Here is a 7,500-nt window from a genome sequence, read left to right on the forward strand (position 1 = left end):
CTTCTCTGATTCACGGAAAATGCTTAGAGAATTTTTGTTTTTACCTCAACATAGGCCCTTAGCTATACCCCCTGTTCTGGATGTTGTGCAAGATGGCTTTTCAGAGGCTTCACTTAATCCTGATTCTCTGCCTCCTGCGCCTGTTAAACCGGATAGGTATTACAGGGTGCCTGAGGCTCATAAATATCTCTATAAGAGTCCTAGGGCGGACCCAGAAACTGTTAGTCAGGGACCTAAGGGTGTCAAGGCCTCTGTTGTAAAGAATCCGGTTCCTCTAGATAAAGAGGCCAGAGCTTTGGATAGATGGGGAAAGAAGGTCTATACATCTTCTACTTTAGCTATGAGGGCTTTGAATTGCCAGTTTCATATGTTGAAATATCAAAATTTTCTTCTTTCGCAATTGAAATCTAAGGTGGATGCTCTGGCAGAAGGCATTGACTGTAAAGAATTACAAGATTTGGTGCATGTCTCTGAACAGGTGGGTAAGCATTCTTTACAGTGTGGTTTTGATGCTTTGCAGGCCTCTTCTAGGGTGGCTGCCACTGGTTCAGTTCTTCGCAGGCACGCCTGGCTTAAGGATCAGAATTTATCTGACCATGTTAAGACAAGGATTTTGGATGCTCCTTTGCAGTCTGAAGTATTGTTTGGTCCACCTGTGGAGTCAGTCTTGAAGAAATTGGAGGACAAGGCTAAGTCTATGCAGACTGTTAAAGATTTTTTGCAAGTTCAGCCTCCAAAGTTTAGTAGAAATTGGCCTGCTAAGGGGTGGACGTATCCTTCTTCTGATTCTCAGTCTAGGGGTAGGTCTAGACGTGGTAGGGGCAGAGCTCAGAGTTCCTTCAGACCTTGAACATGGAGTTCACCTGCACAGTCTTCGAGTGAGGGCAGGGGCCAGTCCTTTCGTAAACAGGCCCAATGACCTACTTTTTCAGCTGCCAGATCCTTCTTGCCTGGCAGCACCTTTGGGAGGACGGTTGGCACTCTTCAAGGAAAATTGGATTTTAATTACCCAAGACAAATGGGTATTGGATATCATACACCAAGGTTACAAGTTTTATTTCCATACTTTACCTCCTTTCAAAGGCATGCCAGACGATCCTCCTCAGCAAAGACTAGAGGCTCACAAACAGATTTCTCTACTACTTCAAATAGGAGCTATACAACTGGTCCCTCTGCCAGACGTGGGCCTAGGATTTTATTCTCGCCTGTTTCTAGTACCAAAGAAAGGGAACACGTGGAGACGAATTTTGGATTTATCTATCCTCAACACAAATCTGGACATTCCCAAGTTCAAAATGTTGACGTTACAACAGCTTTTACCTCTGCTGGGCAAAGATCACTGGATGGTGACTCTGGATCTCAAGGAGGCTTACCTTCATGTTCCTATCAGGCCCTGTTGCAGGAAGTATCTGCGATTTCGGGCTGGGACTTTTCATTATCAGTTCTCTGCATTGCCCTTTGGCTTATCTACTGCGCCCAGAGTGTTCACAAAGGTTCTGGCTCCAGTGGTAGCTTTCTTCAGGCTAAGAGGAATACAAATCTCTCCTTATCTGGACGATTGTCTGATTCTGGCTCAAGGAAAGGACGAACTTCTTCATCATTTACAGTATGTGATGGCAGTGTTAAGATGCCTAGGGTATTCTGTGAACGAAATAAAGTCCAGTCTAGTACCCTCTCAGGACATGTGCTTTCTGGGTGTGAGACTGAATACAGCATCCCAGATGGCCTTTTTGACCCCGGACAAACAAAAGAATCTTTCTCTTTACTTCTACCAATTGTCTCGTCAGTCCAGGCTGATTGCAAGGACAGTCCTTCAAGCCTTGGGGTTCATGGCATCTTGTATTCTGGTACTTCCCAATGCCAAACTGCATATGAGGAAGCTACAATGGTATCTCAAAACTGTATGGACGCAACACTGCCAAGATATGGACACTGTCATTCAGATAATACCTTGCATTCAAAAGGAATTTTTGTGGTGGGCTCAGGAATGTCACCTAAACAAGGGACTCTCTGTGACCCGACCAGAGGCTAGTCAGATTCTAACGACAGATGCCTCAGACAAAGCTTGGGGAGCTCATCTAAATGGAAAATGGGTACAAGACACGTGGCCTGCCAGACTTCAACATTTACATATCAACTTGAAGGAGATGTTAGCAGTCCAATTTGTATTGATAGCTTTCAAGGATTTACTTCTTCCAGGGCAGGTGTTGATTCAAACAGACAACACAACTGTCATGTGGTACATCAACAAGCAAGGGGACATTCATATCCTCTTTGCAGACAAGCAATGATTTTGTGGGAGACTGCTCTCAGTTTACAGCTAAATCTTCAGGCAAGGTTTCTGCCAGGAGCACAGAACTCCTTAGCAGATGTGTTGAGCAGACAAATTATGGATCCCCACGAGTGGAAATTGGATCCTCATGTATTTCAAAAATTGACAGTGTTATGGGGAACTCCAGACATAGATCTGTTAGCTTCTCCACTAAATTACCAGCTGCCAAGGTTTTGCACAAAAAGGTTTCATCCCACAGCTTGGAAAGTGGATGCTCTCTCATTCACCCGAGCAATCTTCACGCATGCCTTTCCACCACTGCCTCTCCTCCCAAAGGTACTCCTGAAGGTCAGACAGGACAAGCCAACCATGATTTTAATAGCTCCGGATTGGCCTCGACAGCACTGGTACCCATTACTGAGAAGTCTGGTACGGGAGCCTCCATGGCCTTTGCCTTCGATTCCACACCTGCTGTCTCAGGAGAACAGTCATTTACTCAATGTCAAACTTCACTCTCTACATCTAACAGCCTGGCATATTCTGTTTTAAACCCTGGAGGGTCTCAGCTTCCACAACAAGTTTTGAATGTTATTTTGGAGGCCAGAAGGCCTAGTACAATGAAAGTTTACGCAGATAAATGGAGGAGATTTTTAATTTGGAGTACAGCAAAGGACTTTGATGTTTCTAAACCTAATGTAAGTGTTGCTCTTCAATACCTTACTGAGTTATTGGACAGAGGTTTGTCCTTCTCTTCTATAAAGGTTCATGCTGCAGCAATTTCTGCTCACTATGACTGTGATCCACCATTATTTTCTCATCCTTTGTTTAAGCAATTCCTTAGAGGGGCAAAGAATAGAAGACCCCCACGTAGAGCTCCTACTCCTGCTTGGGATCTCAATTTTGTGTTGGAGAAACTCACTCTACAACCTTTTGAGCCTGCAGCGACTGCCGAGTTGAAATATTTATCATGGAAGACTGCTTTTTTGTTGGCCATTACCTCTGTGAGAAGGGTTTCTGAATTACAGGCCCTTATGGCGGTTGAGCCTTTCTTAATTTTCCACAAGGATAGGGTGTCTTTGCACTAAGCCTTCATTTATGCCTAAAGTGGTTTCTAGTGTGGCTTTAAACCAAACAATTCAATTGCCTACTTTTTATGCAAACCCCAAAATAAAGGGAGAAGATTTTGTACACTTTGGATATACACAGACAGTTGCGATATTATTTGAGCAGAACCAAAGGGTTCAGGCAGTCTCAGCAGTTGTTTGTTTCATTTGCTTTGGGTTCTCAGGGCAAACCTGTTTCAAAACAAACTATTTCTAAGTGGATTGGTTTTTGTATTGCTTTCTGTTATTCCCATCATGGTAAGGAGATTCCAGCTGTGATTAGGCCTCATTCCACTAGGGCTACTGCCACTTCTACAGCTTGTTTAAGGGGGGTGGCTACTAAAGATATTTTGGAGGCAGCTACTTGGAGTTCAGTGCATACTTTCTCTAAGCATTACCACCTTCCACTTTACTCTAAATCTAGGGCTGGATTTGCCACTGCAATTTTACAGGGCATTTTGGCAGCTCCTAATGCTTTATAGTTTTGCCATCCTCCCTTACCTCTGCTTTGGGATTCTACCCATATGTAAGGACTGCAGCAATGTGAGATGAAGAACATAGTACAGTTTTGTACCTACCATAAATGTAGATGTTCAAGATCCACATTGCTGCAGTCCACCTCCCTCCTTCCCCTCTGTAGTTAGAGGTGGTGGTGTGGTTTGGGTTGTAAATATTGTAAATATGGTTAGTGCAGGGGTGGTTGGTTGTTTTTTGCTGTTTTTTGGCTTTGGCCTTTCTGGTTAGGGCCTTCTGACATCTGGGGCAAGAAAAGACTGAGTATATGACGTCGGTCATGCGCTTTTGTACCCTGACGTCCTGATGTCAGTTTTAAGCGCCTTGACCGACGTCAGCCTAATACTTTGGTATTCGGGCCGACGGAGGACAGCGGACTACCCATATGTAAGGACTGCAGCAATGTGGATCTTCGAACATCTACATTTATGGTAGGTACAAAACTGTACTTTTCTTTGCTCACCAGTGGGAGTGGTGAGCCTTGAGCAGCCTACCTGTCCTTGGGGGAAGTGACCTCAGCACAAGAAGCTGTTAGTAATTGGTTGTTTGGGACCATTCCTAGTTCTTTTGTAGTTCACTGCTTAAAATCCGCCTCTGGGCGTTTTTTTCTGGCTATACTGCTCAGACAAGCTCCACGTGGGTTTACAGAGTGGTCCTAGCAGCATGGAACTCAAAAGTTTACTACCTTCTGGATTTAAGTATCTTTGCTTTTTTTCACTGAAAATAGCTTCTGCTGCTTACTTTGAACTAGCCTGAACTGTTATTTTTACTGATTACTGCAGTTATTTTAAAATCTGCACTTAAAGTTACATTTAGTCAAATTTAGTCGAAAGTTTGCTTGTTTGTTTAATTGAACTGTGGAGGCTGCCCACTAAAGTGTGCTAGCTTGTGTAACTAATTTATCACTCTCTCTGCATTTTCTGTGTATTTTTGCAAAAAAAAAAAACAAAATAAAAAACAAAAAAATACTCCTTGTTTTCCCGCCTTTCTCGACTAATTTAGACCAGTATACAGGCATTGTTTTATTCTGGGCTGTGGTGTAGTTCCTGTGTTGTCCATTACCTTACTTTTGGATAGAAGGAAGATGTCCTTCAAGAATGCAACTGCACTCCTGACATATGGGTTGTCCTGCCTCAGGCAGCCCTTCGGTCGGCCGGATTCCAAAGTCTGGGTCCGGCGTTGGCTGATGTCGCCTCCTCCGACGCCAGAGCTGGGGTATAAAGGCATCCGCCGACTCCATCTTCAGTCTTTCTTGCCGCGGTGCCGGCAGAAGCAGTTCGCAAGCCGGCCGGTCAGCTCCTGTGTTTTCAGTTACCAAGTCATCTAAAAGCTGGCAAGTACCCTAGAACATTTTTCTTGCCTCAGCCGATGTCAGAAAAAATTGAAAAAGTTAATAATTGTTTGTCTTGTGGTAAACAAATACCTCATAAGGACTTCCATTCTTACTGCCTTCCCTGCCTAGGCCCAGACCACGACGTCTCGGCCTGCGCTGCCTGTGCTTGCTTTAATAAGCGCACACTCAGGCGCCGGAACATATGAAAAAGACAGTTAAGTGACCTCATGACAAGGGTGGAAGAGGTATAAACTTTTTTGCCCCATCTCTCCAGGGACCTAGCTTCCCTGTATGCGGGCAGAGGGTTTTTGGCTGAGGAAGTAGCCACTCCTATGTGCCCCTGTGAAATAGTTTCTAGATCCACAGAGTGGGACTTAAAGAGAGATGCTTATGAGTTTCAGGAACCCTGTAATATCTGTCTAGCTTGACAGGAGCAGGAGGGAGAGAATCAGGGGAAGCGCTGGAGTCTGAGTATACATCATCCAGGACATCCAACACTGGAGGAATAGCTAAAGGTCTGTGCTGGGGTAACTTAAGGAAGGTACGTAGCCTTTTCCTGGAGTCAGAAAATTCCTGACCCTGCCACTGAAAATGTTCTCTCATGGAGTGGAGAACTTAACCAAAAGAAATATCCTCTGGAGGAGAGGCAGAAGGAATTGATTCCTCAGCATCAGAATCCTCGTAGGCCTGGAATGATTCTTTGTTTGTTTGGGACCATTCCTAGCTCTTTTGTAGTTCACTGCTGAAAATCCGCGTTTGCACGGCTTTGCGCGGTCGTGCGCATAGCGCAGCGCCGGTTAAACAAGGTTAAACTTTTTCTGGCTCCGCCTAGTCTGCTCTTAAATTTTTCCCTTAGAACTGTTCTACTTGCAATCTAAACAGCCTATACTCTATCTGAAAAGCTCAGCACTAGCTCCTAAAGCATTTTGTATACAGGTAAAGCACTCTTAAAGAAACGAAAGTACTTCATTCACCTAAATTCTGTTGAGTACCCATTTCCCTATAGGTCCTTTCTGACTCAGTTACACAGCAATCTTTTTCACTATTTCTAGCATGTCGAAGGGTCAGTTGCTGGCGTCATCTCCTGTTCAGCTGGTGAATCTGGGAATCTTGAGGCAATGTTACAGTTGCCTCATGTACACAGACAACCCTCTCCTCCTCCCAACAAATACAAATATATGCGAGAGATGCAACTATATAGCCAAACTGGAGGCTGAGCTCTCTCAATTCAGTACTGGCAAGACCAGTCAGGAGGAGAAGGTAACCACGCACACCACAAACCCAGTCTCACATAGAACTATCACAACTGCAAACCAAACACATGAAAACATACTCGGAGGCACTGATTAAATATCTACCAAAACAACAGAGGCCTCCAAAGCAGACACCCAAGCAACCACCACCTCAAGACATAGCACATGCAACACATAGTTCACAAAGTGTGCTAAACAGTCAAAGCCCTTAAGGCCAAACAACATGCCAGACACACTTGTAATAGGTGACTCCATAGTCAGGCACACTGACGTCCCGCTCACCAGACTGAACAAGGAGATGGTCACAGTAAGCTGCCTGTCGGGAGCTAGAATCCGCCACATAACGCAAGCACTCTGGTCACTCCATAGCAAGTACAAATATGACTCAGTCATTGTACATGCCGGTGTGAACGACCTGAGACGTACCTCCCTGGACTACATGAAAAGAGACATAGAGGAGCTCTCTTATGTAGCCCAGGCCGGTATGACCCTGAACCCTGAGCAGCATCTTACCCTCAACAAGAAAGATGCCACAGTACAAAGACAATTGTGTCATTCTAAGGGGATCCAGTGTCTGTCTGCTTGGGATGACATGCTTGACAAGCCACGCTGCTTCGCAAGGGATGGCTTGCACCTGTCACCCCTGGGCTTCCGGATATTGGCCAAGGCTCTTGCCACCCCCATAGTGCCTTTTTTCGGCAAGGCTCAAATGACAAACCTACCTCCCTAGAAAACACAAGTGGAAAAAAACTAAGGGTAATGCTGCTCAATGCCAGAAGTCTCAACCTCAAGATGCACGCCCTCGAAGCCCTCCTCAGTATGGAGAACATCGATGTCTGTGCAGTGACTGAAACCTGGTTCAAGGCTCCTGAGAGCACCCCAGCACTATCAGGTTTTACCTCATATCATGCTTTCCGGCCCCAAAGCTTGGACCGAACCACAAAAGGAGGAGGAGGAGTATCCATTTTCATCAAAGATGCGCACACCTCCAGGTTAGTGGCAACGCACGAAGCATCGGAGACTATC

At 45.1% G+C, this 7,500-nt stretch overlaps 1 protein-coding gene across 1 annotated transcript in view; it reads left to right on the plus strand.

Annotated features, from left to right (window-relative positions):
- The window catches only part of LOC122816730, a 2,226,031-nt gene that overhangs the window by 257,374 nt on the left and 1,961,157 nt on the right, over nt 1–7,500 (plus strand). The window lies entirely within an intron of this gene.

This window comes from Protopterus annectens, chromosome 12.part0, assembly GCF_019279795.1.
Source record: "Protopterus annectens isolate FY-2018-M chromosome 12.part0, PAN1.0, whole genome shotgun sequence".
Taxonomy (NCBI): Eukaryota; Metazoa; Chordata; order Ceratodontiformes; family Protopteridae; genus Protopterus; species Protopterus annectens.